The 19,675-nt window shown below is 39.5% G+C and overlaps 1 protein-coding gene across 1 annotated transcript in view; it reads left to right on the top strand.

The window, feature by feature from the left end:
- Positions 1–19,675, top strand: part of ca10a (carbonic anhydrase Xa) — a 550,647-nt gene that overhangs the window by 403,442 nt on the left and 127,530 nt on the right. The gene's annotated exons all lie outside the window — the stretch shown is intronic.

Genomic DNA, 19,675 nt, shown 5'->3' with positions numbered 1-19,675 from the left:
CACAAATCACACTGTTTGAAATTTCCCAGGTTTGTTACATCACAGAAACATATTTTAAGTTGAGAAATCAGGGGCAGACTCATTTTAAGCATTTCTACAAAAAGATGTATCTAATTCTAAGTCTGATTTTATTTACTTGTTACTCTAAATATGAGGAACATTAACATTTTTATGCCAAGCGTCAGTAAGATCAAGTTTACTCAAACACTATACCATATTTTACAGACTATAAGGTGCACTTAAAATCCTTTAATTTTCTCAAAAATCAACACTGCGTCGGTGCATCTTATGTATTAATTCTGGTTGTGCTTACTGTCCTCGAACCGATTGTATGTGGTACACAGCGCTCAAAAATCTGTCTAAATGTTTGAGTACGACTTTGGTAAACTATGAAGCCGCACCGCTTGATGGATTGTCCTAGCATTAAGGATAATATAGTCAGGAGTATAGTTCTGTGTCGACTTTACACACACTGTCTCCTCTCACCTTGTCACAGAAAGAACACACATACTCCACTGAGTCGTGTCCTTTAGTCCGACAAAAGCTGAACCGCATCAGCCCACAAGGAGCGAGCTGTTTTTCCAGCACTTATATTTTATGCAAATGAGGCATATGGTTCTCCACATTGGAGAAACTAAACAGCTACTTCACAAGGGATGTACCAACACAGACGAGAGAGCAGCAGTGGACCTCAGTCTGCTGGACATCTGCACTTAAAATCCACGGGTCACTCATTTGAGGACAGCAAGGTACAGATTTTAACCAGAGAAAAGAACTGGTTTGAGAGGGGAGTGAAAGAAGTCATTTTTGTTAAGAAAGAGAATCCTTCTCTAAACAGAAATGGAGACTCAGACACCATCTATCTCCTATTTACAACTCCATCCTCAAACCTAAATCAAAACAAACAAGAGAACAACAGGTGAATCCAGGTCAGGTCCAGAGGTGTGGAAGCTCCATTATGGCCATGAATTGTTCTGCTAATTAGACCCCACACCCTGTACAGGTCAATAGGCTGAACTAACAAACAGAAACTGTAAACAAATGTGTGTGTTAGTTTCAGAGGAGTTTCAGAGTAGTTCGCTCCTCCCTGCAGACAGATATAAGGAAGTGTCCACCAGCGTCTGACCAGAACTGAAGAAGCAGCTTGGATGAGCTGCAAAACGTCTTCAACCAAACTAACTTTTGTCCAGTCAACTAACTGAATATTCTTCTCGACATGTGGTTTTAAGTTTAGTTTTTTTAGTTTTTAAATTATTGTAACACATTATTAATGTGAAACGAATAATGATAAAACAATAAATTACTTTTACTTACATTTCCAGCTTCTCTGTTCCTTTACATTTTACGTTGTAGTTCTTCTTCTTCACTTGCCGCTTGATCGGTCCGTCTGAAAATAGAGTCCCGCGGTCACTTCTGTTGTGGCTTTTTAATGTGTTGTGGCTTTTTAATGTGTTGTGGCTTTTTAATATGTTGTGGCATTTGCGTTTGTGTTGTGGCATTTGTATTTATTGCAGTGTTTGCATTCAAATAGAGTCCCGCGGCCATTTCCGTTGTGGCTTTTTTTTGGTTTGTTGTGGCTTTTTGTTGTGTTGTCGCACTTGTATTTGTTGCGGCGTTTGTTGTGACCCCTCTCGGCCTCCGTACATTATTACTCAATGTATATTTGAGTCGTCCTCTAAGGAAATAAAAAAATAAATTAATAAATAAATAAAAACTTAAATGATCCACCCACATTTACATTGATAATACACATTCACCAAGACAGAGAGGCAAGGCCGGGCGAATTACGTCACGATCTGCCTAAGGATCAGTCTCAAGTGTTGTCCGTTTGTTTCACTTAATGCGTTTTATAACCCGATGCAACTTATGTATGAAAATAGAAAAGAGAATTCAACATTTTGATATTGTGCCTTATAATCCGGTGCACCTTATAGTCCAAAAAATATGGTATATAAGATCTCCTCACTAAATGTTTTTGTATCTAATGTGTCAACAAAATGAAGCTTGAAAAGTGTTTATATTACCGAGCCCATTCAAATGTGTTGTCAAGATCCAGTTAAATTAATTTAAGAGCGAAAAAGAGACCACATTACAGAAAGAATATCATATCCAAATGTTTGCGTACAGTTAAACGATAGCCACATATTTAGCTCTTACATATTTAGCTCTTACATATTTAGCTCTTACATAATTAGCGTAAAAGATAAAACTATAATTTCCCTAAAATGTACCAATTTCAGATTTGAAATTCAAAGCTTCACATTTGAACTTCCAACTGGTTTAACCCTCCTGGTTAGCACACAGATGTCATCATTAACATTCTCTTCCCAAAACGAATTAGCATTGATTAAAACTTTATACTCGCATTTGAAAAATCAGTGCTGTTTTTTGGAATAATTTTAGATTTTCACACAATTTCCCAGTTTTACTCTTTACCCAGCGTTCCGAATTCGTCTTGCTCCACTCTGATTGCACTTTCGAGTAGAGGTTGTACCAATGATTCTGAAATTTTGGCTTTTTCTCCGTCAATACCATCAAATATTTATGGCGTACCTGTCTCCATCAAAGCGTTTGCCTTGAGGTAAGCGCTACATGGACGGCGTGCAGAGAACAGTCTATTATTTTAATCCAGCGCTGGCTCTTGTGGAGATGTGAATGACCTTGTAGATGTTCACAGAGCGTCACACTCCTGCTGAATGCTAAACCAGGACGTCCAAGTCAGATTAGAGTCACAACGAGAAAAGAAAGAGTGAGGTCTGAAGCCAGTGTCTGTTATATTACCGATTTTCAGGAGTGTTATGAAAGTTTATCTACGTCTGTCTCTCAGTTATAAAGTTAAACGCTATACACTTTTTAAGGACACATATTAAAGGTGGGATTAAGCAAGATTGACTTTTTGGAGGTTTCTACCGTCTTGTAATGTTCCCTCATCAGGTTAAGGGAGGTTTTAGATGTCATTCATGTGTGTTTGAGTAATCTAGGCCCAGTTCAGAAACTCCAACCCCAGGGGTGTCAAACTCAAAATCCAGAGGGACAAAATGAAAAACTGGCACTAAATCGTGGGCCAAACTAAATATGTATTAATCAATTTCAATGACATCCTCATGTTTTCTCTTCTTTCGAGATATGGAATGTTAAAGCTTTTCTTATTAAAATAAATGTATAATAATAGTTTTGCTTAAACATTGAATCCAGAACAAGTATAATATAAAATAATAACATTTTCAATAAATAATGTCTCTATAACCTATATAAAACTACCACTTCTTGACATCACAAGGTAGAACAGAGCATTTTGAGCTTTGGAGATGTAGACAGACTAATAATAAAGAGTTACTCCAACATGAATGAAACAAAACACAACTCCATGTATCAGGTAACTTTATAACATGGCTTAAAGTTCATAAGATTCAGTTTGATTCAGCAATGGGCCTTTTAAAGCTCAAAAAAAGTGAATTTTGCAGTCTACAGTTCAACTTTTGCATCAGCCCTTTCACAAAATATTGCTAATGATACAATAAAGTCCATTCTCTGTGCTCCTTTATCATAAATGTTTGGGCACGTCCACACTGAAGTGAAGTTTGCTTGTGGAAAACACTCTTCACTCGGGTCAATAAGAGCCGTGATGGGCTGCAGTGCAGTGGTGTGATTGTTGTGTTCTCTCCAGTTCAAACAGAGCACACACAACAACACAAGTGCCTGCGGGCGCACAACAGCAGTGCGGAGGACAAACCAACGCCAGCGTGAGGAGAACCACACAGGAGCTGATTCATACTTTGCCTTGTGCTTTTTCTCAATGTATTTTATTTTGTATGCTGCTATGGTGAAAGGTTCAAGTCCAGACGAAGAGTTCTCTGTGTTTTTATACAGTCTGGTTTAGTCATCACTCCCTCAGACTCAGACAGTACCCTGAAGGTTGTCAGAAATATTGAAAATCAGTACTAATCAATACTTAAACTAGTATCAAAGTGAGATATTAATTTGAGCAAGTATCAGTACTAAACAAAAACTTTTCTGAATCACTTTAGAGTCACCTCGAGCTGTATCAGAACAAGTATAAGACATACATAGTTGAGTATACGCTCTGGACCTGGACCAGTGAGCGATTACACAGATCAGAGTCCTGCAACGGGTCAGGTACCCACAAATAGTTGCTGGAACGGGTGGGTTCTGGAATTTTATGGGCGGGTATGCGGGTCATGGTGAATCAAATAAACGACAAACCAGAGAAGAATCCTTGACACATGTTGAGGATGTCTGTTGCCCTTGGAAACAAGAGCCATTTCCCAAACTTTTTCCCCAGAACAATTGACCAGGCTGAGAGTGAGACTTTAGTGTATTTATTACATAAAACCATCAGTGGAGGAGAATGCCTTGCCGCCTGTGCTCCTGGTTTAGTCCTGGTTAAGTCCTGGTTCAGTCCTGGTTTAAACCTGGTCAAGTCCTGGTCCAGTCCTGGTGTAGTCCTGGCGATCATTTCAGCGGTTTGTGGCGTGAATATATTATATTATATCTGCTAGTGACATGGGGTAGGTCCAGTCCTGGTTTAAGTTCTGGACTACTGAGCTGATGTTGATTCATCACAGCAGTAGCTCAGTTGGTGGAGCATTCGTCCACTGATCTGAAGGTTGGCGGTTCAATTCCAACTCTCGACATAAACATCACAGGTTGAGTGGTCAGATCCACTGACCCACAGGTTGGCTGGTGTGATTCCAGCTCCCACAGATGAACACTCTTGTTGTGTCCTTGGGCAAGACACTTAACCCACCTTGTCCACAGTGTCTGTGTACACTGGTGTGTGAATGGGTGAGTGGTTCCTTGTTGTAAAGTGCACTTTGAGCACCTTGAAGGTGGAAAAGCACTATAGAAAAATGTGACCATTTACCGTCATGGGCTGGTAACAGGTGGAATGTTAATGGGTCTGAGCGGGTGCGGGTTTAACTGTGATATAATCACAGGTTAACAGGCAGGTGCTGTACTGAGTGGGTGTGGGCAGGTGCCGGTCTTCAAAAATGGACCCATGCAGGATTCTGACATGGACCACTATGGAATGTACCTGGACCAGTGAAGGATCACACAGATTTGAGGACACATGGGAATAGAAAAGAAAGAACTATAATTAAAATACTTCCTTTTATTGTTTTAACAGTAGAGTCTTACAGATGTGACCAGTGGCTCCAAGACCCAAAAACAAATCCAGATATTTTTATGAAGAAATTTATGAAAGCATAATTACCACAAACATATTAAACTTCAAATACAGAACTGTAAAAGTGACTTAATTTCCTGTATTACATTCTATGCAGTTCGGGTGAATAAAACATGGTGTTAATTATAATTGCAGTAACGAATGCTTGAGTGCGAGCCCCCCGCCCCCCTCCCTCCACATGAACGCTCTAAATGAGCTGTTAAACTCTATGGGTGTAAGCAGCAGCCAGCTATTAATTACACAGTGTAAAACATAACCAGTCCTGCGCACGCCTGGGACTGAGTTTAGAAATGTGCCGCGGGTCTATTTCAGGCTGCTCGGAGGGAGAGTTAAAGATGCACTGCGTAACTTTTCTGGTAGGGGGTCCGCTACCTTCTTGTCTCCATGGAAATATAGTTTAAAGCACTATGCTATACTACAGGTCAGATCTGTGGAGAGTCGCTCTTGTTCACAGAAGGAATTATTGTATTTTTGAGCAATAGAAGCATTCCAGACCAAGCAAACAACATCTCCATGGAGACGAGTAGGTAGGTAACATTGTACTTTTACCTATACCTGTACCTATACATACATACATTGCCCTACATAAGCTACTGTATTGAGATTTGGGGCAATACATATACAGTGTTGGGGAGTAACAGATTACATGTACCAGAGTTACGTAATCAGAGTACAAATTATGAGTAACTGTATTCAGTTACAGTTACTGTTTAAGTGAGTGGTAATTAGATTACAGTTACTTGGTTCAAATAAATGGATTACACAGAGGTATTTTCCTGTTTTCACATTTTGAGCTATATCCCTTTTTTTTTTCTTTTTTTTTTTTTTTCTTCGGTAATTCCACATTGCCGGACACTAAACCAGGACTAAACCAGGTCTAAACTAGGACTAAACCAGGACTAAACCAGGATTAAACCAGGTCTAAACCAGAACTAAACCAGAACTAAACCAGGTCTAAACCAGGACTAAACCAAGACTAAACCAGGACTAAACCAAGACTAAACCAGGACTAAACTAGGTCTAAACCAGGTCTAAACCAGGTCTAAACCAGGTCTAAAAGGAAACCAGGTCTAAAGGAACTAAACCAGGACTAAACCAGGACTAAACCAGGACTAAACTAGGAGTAAAACCAGGACTAAACCAGGACTAAAATATGTCTCAAACAGGATTTAACAAGACTAAATCATGCTGTGTGGACGCGTTTCTTCGTCTTCTATCAGTAATATTTTTAATTTGGTTCAGTAAAGTCTGGGCTTTTTATTTTCTTTTATCAGACAAAACATCTGATGTTACGATTTCCTCGTCTTTGCTTCTCTACAGTAATCCAAAATATTCAGATTATGTTACTCACTTTAAGTAATTTAATGGATTACGTTACAAACTACATTTTGGGATATGTAATCTGTAATCTGTAGGGGAATATATTTTAAAAGTCACCTTCCCAACACTGTACAAATAAGACTAATACAAATATTATACAGATATTTTACTTCTATAGGGTTACTATTAACTGCCAACACAGAACATATTACCTTGTTACCTATTATGGTTCTGAAAATGTTATATTCATAAAATGAATGATGAATGAAACTACTGCACATTGCATCAGATTTGTGAAGTTGCTGTGTACACTTTCAGTTGTGTTTTTGTATATTTATGGAGAATCGTCGTGTGGGAGCATGGGTGATGTAGGCTTGTGGGCGGAGCATTGGGTAAATCTAATAGATCATGCATGGATGACACCTAAAACTTCTTCAGGCATGTTTCTGTTGAGGGAACATTACAACATGGAAGACAAAAAAAAGATTTTGCGTAACACCCTCTCTTTATAATAATTGACCCGCTTCTGTTGTCTCCGTACTCTGGTGTTGTTCATCACACAGAGGGAACTACCATGTAGAAAACAATCAAAGTGTGTAATGAGGAACATGTCCTCATTACAGGAATGACATTAATGTAAACACGCGGCCGTAATGACTTGATTTACGGACTCTGTCTGTGACACTGCAGTCCTGAGTGTTTGGGGAGGCCCAGATGTACAGGACTATTTGTAGAAGATTGGCTCTATTCACCCTTACGTCACAAACCAGGAAGATGTCTGGAGATGTGATGACAACTTCTGGTGTAGTTACAGACACTGGGCCATAGAACAATAATAAAATCATACAAATTAAAATAATAGATAAATAATCAATTAAAATAATATAGTTTTTATTACAGATTCCTGCACTGGGCCGACTGTGATCAAACCCACTGAAGTAAATGTGATCAGAGGTAAAATGAAGACTGCAGACATATGTGCTGTTTGGAATCATCTGGAATTTGGTGCCTCGTCTCTTCTAATCACATGTACCAGTGCACTCAGAGTTGTGTGTCAGTATGGAAAAGATAATAAGTGAGGTTTGGTTGTAATCGTTGATGAGCCGAACATAACGGAACACTACAATGACACAGAGATGAAGAAAACTGGGACATTTTCTAATTTTTTTCTAGATTTTGTCAGACTTACTACAGTGAACAGAACCTGCCAGGAGTTGTCATCACATGTTTCTCCAACGTCTTCCTGGTTTGTAATGTAAGCATGAATAGAGACTATTACTGAAACCAGTGTGAATTCTGCTAAATGCAACTTCAGGTGTGTTATAACACAGTTAAAAAGTCAGATTTTTTATCATGTATTTTAGCAAAATTGGTCTTTCCCCATTACATAAATATTGTCGGAGCAGCTTTTGAGGTGTGAGTTTTGAGTGAGAGCACGCTGGTTACTGTTAACATTAGTGTGATCGCAAAACTCCCCACAAACATCTGAGAGTTGTGAAAAGTACAAACTCATTGCAGTGAATAATTAGAATGCTTGAAACACATAAGGTAATTTAAGGAACCACTGCAAACTGTTTAAAGGACCTACATTACACAAAATTATCTCTTGTGAGCTTTAAACCATGTTATATGTTTGAGTACCATATTTTTTGGACTATAAGGGGCACCGGTTTATAAGGTGCAATATCAGTAATGTTGAATTCTCTCGTCTATTTTCATACATAAGGTGCACCTGATTATAAGACGCATTTACTGAAACAAACACACGACACTTGAGACTGATCCTTAGCCCAGGCATCTACGATCCATCGGCAAATCTTGACATAACTCACTCAGCTTCGCCTCCCTGTCTTGGTGAATGTGGATCGTGAATGTGAATGTGAGCGGATCATTTAAGTTTGGAATTTTATTTCCAACGAGGACGACTCAAATACACATTGAGTAATAATGTGTTTAATGCAGCTTTGCGCACATTTGTTTACATTTTACAGAAACGAAACTTGAAACCACATGGCTCACTTGCATAAACTATAAGCTCTGGAAGAAACAGCTCGCTCCTTGTGCTGCTCATGCGGTCAACTCCTGTTGGACTAAAGATCACGACTCCATGAGGCTCCTGACTATGGTGGCCTCCGACAATCCATCAAGCGGTGCGGCTTCGTAGTTTACCAAAGTCATACTAAAACATTTTGACAGATTTTTGAGCGACGTGTACCACATAAAATCAGTTCAAGGTCAGAAAGCACAACCAGAATTTATACATAAAGTACACCAAATTATAAGGCGCTGAAAATTAAAAGATTTGAATGTGCCTTATCGTCCGAAAAATATGGTAACCTTTTAATTATTTGTCTGTCTATATCTCCAAAGCTTAAGATGCACTTTTCTTATTTCTTATTTTATTTATTTATAAAGCGACAGCACATATTAATGAACATTAAAAATGTAAATATGAAAAGATTATAGCCAACGTGGCTCATTTCTATCTTCAGTCCCTCGGCAGGTTGATGTGAAATCATCTACAGGACAAAGAAAACAACAACAATCACACAAAAGTACATAACACCAGCACACTCACTATACACACAACACACTCACTATACACACAACACACTCACTATACACACAACACACTCACTACACACACACACTCACTATACACACAACACACTCACTATACACACAACACACTCACTGTACACACAACACACTCACTGTACACACAACACACTCACTATACACACACTATACACACAACACACTCACTATACACACAACACACTCACTATACACACAACACACTCACTATACACACAACACACTCACTATACACACTACACACTCACTGTACATACACACAACACACTCACTATACACACAACACACTCACTATACACACAACACACACTATACACACAACACACACTGTACACACAACACACTCACTATACACACAACACACACACTATACACACAACACACTACACACACAACACACTACATACACACACTCACACACACTACACACACAACACTCACATACACACACACTCACTATACACACAACACACTCACTGTACACACAACACACTCACTATACACACAACACTCACTATACACACAACACACTTACTGTACACACAACACACTACTGTACACACAACACACGTACACTACATACACACACAACACACTCACTACACACAACACACTCACTGTACACACAACACACACTTACACACAACACACTCACTGTACATACAACACACTCACTACTGTACACACAACACACTCACTAAACATACAATTAGTTTCAAACAGTTCATTTGAAGGTCAAAATCAAGTGTTTAAGAGTTAAACCAAGAGTTAAACCAACAACCCCTCAAAATAAAAGAAAATGTAAATTAAAATGTAAACATGGCGACATATTTGACCATTGAACATCACTGATTTAAGGCTTTAGAAATGCTGCCAGTGTTGAAACTTCCACTTTCTAATGCCATGAAGCTGTAATTTTCAATTTAATAGTTACCTTTTTTTTTTTTTTTTTTTTTACCTTTTGTTTAGTGGAGATTGCAATTCCAAGGTTTAAATTATCCATCCAGATGATTCTAGTGAAGGTGTATAGAGTTTAAAATCACAGCAGAGCACATTTGTATTATCACGTGACATCACAAGGAGGAACAGTGTTTTCTGTTAGAGAGAAGAACTCTAAGAACCTAACTACACAGCGTTTGTGTGTTAAACATGTGTGAACGAAACGAAACACAACTCCGGGTGTGTTTTTTTGATGAGGAAACATTGTACCATACATCAGAAAGTGGGGTAATATGGGCCCTTAAGAATGAAGTAGTTCTGTTTACAGTGAAACTCAGCTGCAGCCTCTTTAAACGCGGCATTATGATTGATCAGTGTATTCAGTCCCTTTTGAATACAGGGCTGTACGTATGCAGTAACATGTATTTTATGGTAATCTCACATTTACTGAAGGCTTCTTGATGCTGCTTGGGCCCCTGCTGGGCTTGGGTCTTGCGAGGACGCTGGTTCGTTTGAAATCTCTCCTCAGATGTTTTTTTCGTCTTGATAACACACTTCAGACCCTTCTTTGCATTTCCAGCAGCTAAACAGCGCAGCCCCCACGTTCTCCAGAGTGCCATCGCGCTAGCCTCCAGTGCTCCGCTCTGTACATACATGCTGTTAGAGGCTAAAGACTGGTGCTGCGGAGGAAAGCCTGGAGGGCTGGACTACCGTGTTTTCCTTCTTCACTGTTTATCCTTGTTTTGCTCCCGTCTAAAGTTTGCACACAGTCCCTCATGCAGTGTTGACTACTTTCTACCAGGGCTCTCAAAAGTATTGAAAATCAGATACTAATCGATACTAAAACTAGATTTGAGCAAGTTGGAACCTACCTGGACCACTGAGGGATTACACAGATATAAGAGCACAGAAAAGAAAGTACTACCATTTAATGTTGAAAATCATGTTCTATTGTCTAAAGCAGGCATGTCCAAACTATGGCCCTCAGACAAATCTTTCTTGGCCCTCAGACTTCCAGATGAATTGGCTAAAATTACCTTGCATCAACAAAAAATATTTTTTTTACTGCAAGTTTTTTTTTAAATTTTTTTTATATCTACCTTGATAAAGCTAATATTTCATATTTAGTGTGTGGTTTTAAGGATCTTAGCATGAATAAAGACTGATGGCTCATTCTAACATGTTAAACATGCACATATTTCAATTCTTCACTGTATTCAGCACCAGTCTGCAGCCCTCGATCGGCCCTCTGCTTCATCTGTGTTTAGATATGTGGCCCTTGATGAAAGAAGTTTGGACACCCCTGGTCTAAAGAAAGAGTGTTTTGTTTATTAGTCATGGTATTGGAATCAGTATTGAGTATCGAGTACTTTTTTAGTGCAGCAGTGCGCGCCTGCTGCCTTCTGCCACCAGGTGGCACCTGGGCTTATAAAAGGGCACTCCCTGTAGCGCAGGAGTGTCAAACTCATTTGGTCCGGGGGCCGTATCCAACCTACTTTGATCCCAAAGGGGCCGGATCAGAAAACTCATGTCATATAAACCCCAAAAATAACAATAAGTTCAAATATTTGTACAGAGAAAAACAAATCTATTACAGAAATCTTTTTTAATTGATGAATTCTTTCTTATTATAATATTACTATAATATTATGAACAACCTGAAACTTGAAGAAAAAATCAATTTCAACACAATGTTTTAACAATAACTTGTATGCAAACAGGAATAAGTCAATTTTTCTTGGATAATCCTGCACTCAGCGTTCACTTTTCTCATTTTTGACATTTTTCTGATGAGGGTGTCACGGTCAACAGTCAAAACGATCGTCCTTTAAGAGCGTTTGGAAAGAGACAAGTCTTCATTTGTGCTGCTCTGGTGGGAGGGGCCACGTACAGAGACACTGCTGTGCTAAGCCCTGCAGAAAATTACCAATATTTTAATAGAAAATATAATAAAATATTTTAGTAGAAAATCACCCAAGGGCCACATTAAAGGTCTTGGAGGGCCGGATCTGGCCCCCGGGCCTTATGTTTGACACCTGTGCCGTAGCGTCTCGTTCTCTGACCTCGCGCACTTCCGGGTTAGGGCCCGGGTTAGGGCCCGACCGCTGTTCTCTAATTACAATTGCAATTTTATAATTTAATGTGTGGCTTTATTGTAGTGCCACCGCTCCTAGAGTCCCGATGTGCCCGATCGAAGTTATGGCTCGTGAGTAAAGCTCCTGTGTGTATTTGCTGTTGATCGCTACAAGCGCCACTGTTCGCCGCTGTCCACGGTTGGGTCGGTGTTGCTGTCAGATGCCCCGGCCGCTCAGCGTCAAACCTCGTGGATTGAGAGTGTGTGTTTTGTGGTACGTTGGCTGGTCACTGGTTTAGGTTCATGTATGGGGCTACTACCAAGTGAAAGATAAAATATAATGTTCATTTTATGGTCCAGGGTGGTCTTCAGCACGTCATCTGGTGGAGCGGTGGCCCTGTGAATGAGCTGCTGCTTTGTTTTACCGTGTTTTATATTTGAAAGACAAAATCACTGTACAGCTGCTTTTGTGACTGTTTTAATCGGCAGTTATGTGAACAGTGAATAGTCGACTCTTAAAGTTAATCTAACAAAAGGAAACAAATGAATTATGGCAATAATAAATTACTTCATGTTTTGTAAGTCACTTGTCTCTGTCTGTCAATTAACGAACCTGTGAGCCTTTTAGTTTAGCAAATTTAGTTTTAGTTTCTGGGCTATGCCCAGTGGCGTTGTTGGTTTTATGTTAATGATATTACTTTGGGCTGCTCCTCATACCCCTCCCATATGCCCCGCTCACCACATTAGTACTGAAATCACTGCACTTTCTACATTGTTTATCACATTCTGTACGTGCCATTCATAGTTTTGATGCTGTCTGGGAAAATGCACAATGTAAATAAACATTAAATGAAAATGTAGTGACTAGTACTGTATCTATATACACATCTCAGCTAGATTTTGGTGTGAGGATGTAACAGCATCTGAAACCCCATCCAAACTCATAGAAAATACTGTGCAGTTGGAAATGTCCAGTCCCTGAACTGATAGATTTGGTTGTGAGATTTGTGATCATCCAAAACAATGTTTGTAAAGAAGATTAAGGTGCACTGTAGCTATGAATGTAAAAATTCTATTTCTATGGAGAAGTTATTGCTTTGCCAGGAATGTTGGCATTAAACTCTCCAGGGAAATTATACAGTATGTTCAACCAGGATATCAACTGAATCGATATCTGGAAACTGATAGTTGATTCAGCAAATTTATGGGTCGGATCTATGGTGACCACACTTGTAAAAATGTGTATTTTTCAAAATTTTTTGAGCAATAAAATCACTTGTAATTGAATACACGGAAGAGAGATACAGTATGTTTAATGTGAACTCTGAAGTCCGAGATCCAGCTCCAGCTCGTGGGGCCTAAAATGAGACTGAAAACCAGGAGGACAGGACCTTCTCTATGGTCGGTCCCAAACTCTAGAACGAAATTTCAGAGCAAAATATTTCTGTTGTTTAACTATTTGAAAGTTAAATGGGGGTTGGAGCTGGGGTTATTTGTCAGAGTTAATATGGTTGAAGTTAATTCAACGTCCCCTAGTGTTAATTCAATGTCCCTTAGTGATAATTCAAGTTCCACTAGTGTTCATTCAATTTTCCTTCGTCTTAATTCACCTTCACTTACTGTTAATCTGGCACTTCCCAACCACTACTTTAAACTCCCGTGAGAGAAGACCAGTTTGAACCAGTTTTGCTCATAATTTCATCTTAAATTAACTAGAATAAAGTGTAAAAATAAAACACCTCTGTGTGTTGTTTATCTAAATCAGGATAACTCTACAAAGTGTTTTTCATTTACTCTCAAAACCTTAATCTAACTCTTGATTTTGTAGGTTACACAGGAACTTTGGTTTAGTTTTACTTAATTAACATTTCCCAAAAAATGTTAAATTAACTCTAGAACAGACTGAACTCACATAAACCCAGAGAAAATGTTAAAATTGATTCTGTGAGAGTCAAATTTTGCACTTTTTGCTGTGTAGCTTCTACTGCCTGATTATATCTGTCTCATTATAAAGTAGTCCTCTCCCAAACCCATTTCTTTCACGCATGGCAACTCAAGAGCCACCCAATTTGTACCTGGCAACCCTGACCCCAAACCACTAGCATTAGAATTCTTTCAGTAGATAATATGAAATTTCCAAGGGCCTAAATATGTTAGAATAATTCTGCCTTTTTGAGATTTGGTAGGCCGAGTGACTTATCATAACACTAATTATTTTTATAGAGTGTAATTTCCCAAACTGCCCTAATTGACTTTTTATCTTGTTCCACTTTTTCCTCTTCCTCTGTTCCGTACGAGCTCGGCCTAATAAGTGAACACGTACAGTAGCGGGCCAACACATCTCCGCTGTAACCAGGCTAATTTGCGGCATCGATCTCCGCGCTCCGATAATGATGATGACCCTATAGTGTTTTCTCATTAGCAACGCCATACGGATGCCTTCTATTAGCGCGTGTACCTGACCCCCCACCGCTCCCTTGTCCTCCTCCTCCTCTGAAACAATCTCTTTTTATGGCTTGTTTACGCTCAGAAAGATATTACCGCTAATGTGCGATCCGTTAAGACACCGACGCCATTGTCCGTTTCAAATTGACTATGAGGCGCGTTGGCGGAGATGTGGTATGGATTTTTTTCTATATGTTCTTTTTTTTTTTTTTTCGATGTACATTGCAGTGGTCCCGGTGCTGTCTAATCGCCGGAACAGCATCAGTGCAAAGCCGTGACAGGTGTCGAAACAACAATAGTTGCGGTTTGATTAAAGTTTGTATCTAAATGGAGTCCGTTGGCGGCGTGTGGTGTGGAGATGTACATCGTGATAGGCCTGTCAGAACTTATAGTCAAAGGTTTCATCCAACTGTGAGTTTTTTTGTAATGTGAAAAGTATCTGGATGGATTTTCCCTTGCAGTGTTAAAGGTGCACTGTGAAACTTTTCTGTTGGAGGTTCTGAAACTTTCTTGTCTTCGTGTAGATGTGATTGTTTTGTCTTTTCAACCTCTTTTCTGCTTAGAGACAAATAGATAATGGTGACTGGCTGATTAATTTCTTTTTATTTAAAGGTGCACTGTGTAACTTTTCAGGTGGAGGATCCACCAGCCGCTTCTTTCCATGGAGACATCTTTGCTTTGCCTGGAATTTTGTACAGCATTACATGTATCCATTTCCAAAGAAACAAGCAAGTGACGCTACAAGGCCAAGTTACAGGTCAGATCTGAGGAGAGGCGACTACATGGACAATGAAAATGTGGGAGCTGGAACTGCACTTCCTGTAGACCTTTTTCACAACGACTGGAAGTTGCGAAACTTCTGGTTAATGGTTTTCTGTGGCAAAATATCTGTGGAAATGTCTGGCGTATTCTCCACCAGCTTCATGAATCTAGCCTGATTCATGATCCGTTTCACTTTGTGTAAAACCGTCGCAGTATTAGGATTCGATCACTCAACAGTAGGCGGGTACTTTTTTATTTAACCAATCACGGCTATTTGGTCATGACATTTGTAATGCTCCAAATCCCGTAGGAAGAAGGACAATAACGGTCTTTCTCCTTGATAAAATTCACCAAACATTCTCTTTGTTCCGGTTTTAAATCCTTAATCTCAGGAATCATTGTCAACAGAGAATGTCTGTCTTTGTCTACATCCATCTCGACGCTTTGTTTACTGTTGTGCTGTACGACAAAAGGGACCCAGACAGAGTTTGACGTCATGGCTTCACAGTTCAGGTTTACAACCATCTAGTGTATTCCGATTTCTGATCCAGTCGCTGGAAAGAAATGAAATTGAGAGGAGGCACTAGGTGGCACCAGCTCTCAAGGTAAGAAAGACGGAAACTTAAAGGCGAACAATGAACTACTAAACAAAACTAATGTTATGCTCATGAATTAAACAGAAGTAATAAGTAATTCATTAATAAGTAACATTTTGAATGCTAGAGATGTTCACAGATTACATGTCTCACACTCAAACTGCACAACTTTCTATATCTATGCAAATACCTATATCATGAAATCAGTTTGTCAGTCAGTTAGTTTAATGAGACATTAACCTTTAAAAGGAGAGATGCATTGTAGCAGGTTGTAGCACCAGTGCTAATTTCTCCCTGTAGTCCCTGAAATCTATTTATAATTTTAATTCTAGAATGAGTTCCTTCTGTTTTATTCATGATCATAATGTTAGTTTTGTTGAGTAGTTCACTAATGCATCCATGTTGTTCTCCTGTAATCTTTCATCTTTCTTACCTTGAAAGTTGTGGATAAAATCTTCATGGACAGAGTCTGTCCTTTGTCGAACTTGTTGGAGGAAGATTTGGTGATGGAGTAGACAGATTTATGAATGTGGTAGCAAATATGCAAGACATTTCAACAGACATTTTGCCACAGAAAACCATTAACCGAAAGTTCTGCAAACCTACAGCTGGACACTTCTGTTGTGAACAAGGTCTGTGATGTTTATGATGAAAGTGGGATTCTAACCTCCAACCTTCAGATCAACAAATCAACCCTGCTACTGTCGCCCCCACAAATCTGGTCCATTGACTATGCACTAACCTTTCTGGAGCTTTTATTGAGGAAAATACACACACACACATCATTTGTTTCTGGGTACGTTCAGACTGCAGCCTGAAGTGAACCAAATCTGATTTTTTGGCCCCTATGTTTAATGACAGTTTGAACAAAACAGATCAGATTTTTTCAAATGTGACCCAGGCCACTTGGATATGTGGTCCTGAAACCGATACATATCTGATCTTTTGACATGTGACTTCAATGTGAACGGTCAAGGCACATTCATCCACCTACACGTTACCAACAAGCGACAAATGTACACAAATGTTCTTCTTGTCATACAAAAATTGTTAATGAACTCCGTGTCACTGAAGCGAAGCACATCTCTATCCCACCACTCTTGGCTACGTCTCTGCATCCACGCGTTCCTTTCAACAGACTGTCCCACAAAACGCCACGGCCAAAAACCTCGTCCTTCTCCTTCTCAATCTCCTCCTTTAAACAAGTAAGTTCTTCATGTTCTGGCTCCGGTACGAGAGGAACTTTAAAATCTTCAGGTGCTCAATGTTTGGACAACTTCCGTAAACACAGAGCACACTCGCTGCGGTTGACGTCGTCGTGTCTCCAGTGCACATGTGGGACACTTTCGGGTCGTTTAATGTTCACACTGGAGACACATACAAGTCACATTTAATTGGAAATGTGAACGACCTCGCAAAAACATCGGATTTCACACAAAAAATCCAAAATGAGCGTTAAGACCTGCAGTCTGAACGTAGCCTCTGTTAGCAGTTTCACCTCTCCACAGATCTGACCTGAACCTGGTGATAAAATGAATGCCGATCAATAACAGTAGTGGATCCCTACTTTAAAAAAAAAATAACACAGTGCATCTTTAAGTTTGCTCTACGTTATATAACATAGCACTTTTAATAAGAAAATGTTGATCCTTAATGTGTTTTATATAGCAGGTTATAATGATTGTCGAGAGATGTGTCCCACACTGTTTCCTTCCACATTTGCTTATCCGACAGGCTGAAGTTTTGTTTTATAAATAGCAGACACAATTCTCCATTTTTCTCTCCGAGTGTGAATTGTAATAATTACTTTAGCACAAGTGTTGGACGGCGCAGATAAATGGGACGCCACATTGCAGTCAGTGTGTGTGCTTTGTTTGCAACCTTTACAGAGCATTGACTTTGCCTGGTAATCGCGCCGAGGAAACATGACTAATGACCGGCAACTTTCGCACTCACCCACAGCGTCTGCTCCCACCAGCTGCATCGTCACGGCCTCGGAGTGAAGAGCTCTCCAACCGCGGAAACCCGATGATAGACTAATGTCATTCTTTTACACAGGGGAACTTTTAGATCTTAGGTTCGATTATGTGTGATTATGTGCTTATCTGTCTCACTCACAGAAAGAATGAGTGTGTGTCAGAGTTTAAAGCAACGCACCATTAAGACAGATTCGACTCCTCATTTCACTAAAACAGAGCTAAGATAACACGTTTAAGATTTATTAATGTCTTCCTCGTGAAAAAGCCAGAGTATTTGGTTGGTGTTAATGGCATGGAACTTCTTGTAGCACTTTGGGGCGACAGTGGCTCAGTGGTTAGAGCTGCAAGTTTTGTCACTGTGTCCTTAGGCAAGACACTTCACCCACATTGCTTAGTATGAAAAACTTGGCCAGAGTTTAAGATCTAAACACTTACTGTATTTTTCAGACTATAAGTGGCACTTTTTTTCATGGTTTGGGTGTTTCTTGCAACTTATACTCTGATGCGACTTATATATTAAAATTTTCACACTGAAGAGGAAATTTCGTGGTATTACTCCTGTACCACTGTCACTTCACTCTACTGCACATGTCTCCTGCAGAAAGAGCCTCTTTTCTGTCTGTATCATGTCAGTCGATCGCACCATTACTTCTGCACCACTGAACAATTTAACATTTAAACAAACTTATAAAGACGACTGAGAAGACTGAACACACATGCCCCCAAAAACAAAATCCGATTTTGCAGAAACTGAAAAGTGTGTGGTTCGCATGGCGTGGTTTAGTCTTTGTTAAATTCTGGCTTAGTTCTAGTTTAGTCCTAGTTTTAGACCTGGTTTAGTCCTCGTTAAATCCTGTTTTAGTCCTGGTTTAGACCTGGTTTAGTCCTAGTTTTAAACCTGGTTTAGACCTGGTTTAGTCCTGGTTTTAAACCTGGTTTAGACCTGGTTTAGTCCTGGATTTAGAACTGATTTAGAACTGGTTTTAGACCTAGTTTAGACATGGTTTTAGTGCTGATTTTAGTCTTGTTTTTACTCCTGGTTTAGACCTGGTTTTAGTCCAGTTTAGACCTGCTTTAGACCTGGTTTAAACCTTGTTCAGTACCAGCTTAGTGCTGGTTTTAGACCTAGTTTAGACCTGGTTTAGACATGGTTTTAGTCCTGATTTTAGTCTTGTTTTTAGTCCTGAGTTAGATCTGGTTTTAGTCCCGGTTTAGCCCTGGTTTTAGATTTGGTTTAGACCTGGTTTAGTCCTGGTTTAGACCTTGTTTAGTCATGGTTTTAGACCTGGTTTAGTCATGGTTTTAGACCTGGTTTTAGTTCTGGTTTAGAGTCGCAGTCCACACGGCGTACATGAGAAGACACGGTCCACGCGGCGCACGGGCGTATGAGAGGGGGATTCACGCTTTCTCAGCCTGATACCAAACGAGCCACGGCCCAGGTACTGGTCCGCGGTCCAGGGCTTGGGGACCCTGATGTACAGGACCTTTTTGTTTTTTGCTGCCTTTTTCTTCTTTTCTTTCTTGTGTATTTTTTAAAGGTTTTATCTAGTGCATCTTACCATTATGTTCTCATCTCCCTCTTCAAAAACTTTTGCTAAATATATTCAAAACATGTGGGAAGCTTTTTTCTGTCTTATCTGTGAAAATGTGAACAAGAAGATTTTGAATAAAAAATCCAGGAACTTTGGAGACATTGAATAAACTTAAAAAGTCGAATCGTAACCTCGCTAGGATTTCACTTTCTAACAACTTG

This window comes from Boleophthalmus pectinirostris, unplaced genomic scaffold, assembly GCF_026225935.1.
Source record: "Boleophthalmus pectinirostris isolate CB_2022bp ecotype Guang Dong unplaced genomic scaffold, ASM2622593v1 HiC_scaffold_14, whole genome shotgun sequence".
NCBI classification, from domain to species: domain Eukaryota; kingdom Metazoa; phylum Chordata; class Actinopteri; order Gobiiformes; family Gobiidae; genus Boleophthalmus; species Boleophthalmus pectinirostris.
This window is presented reverse-complemented; position numbering and strand designations above follow the sequence as displayed.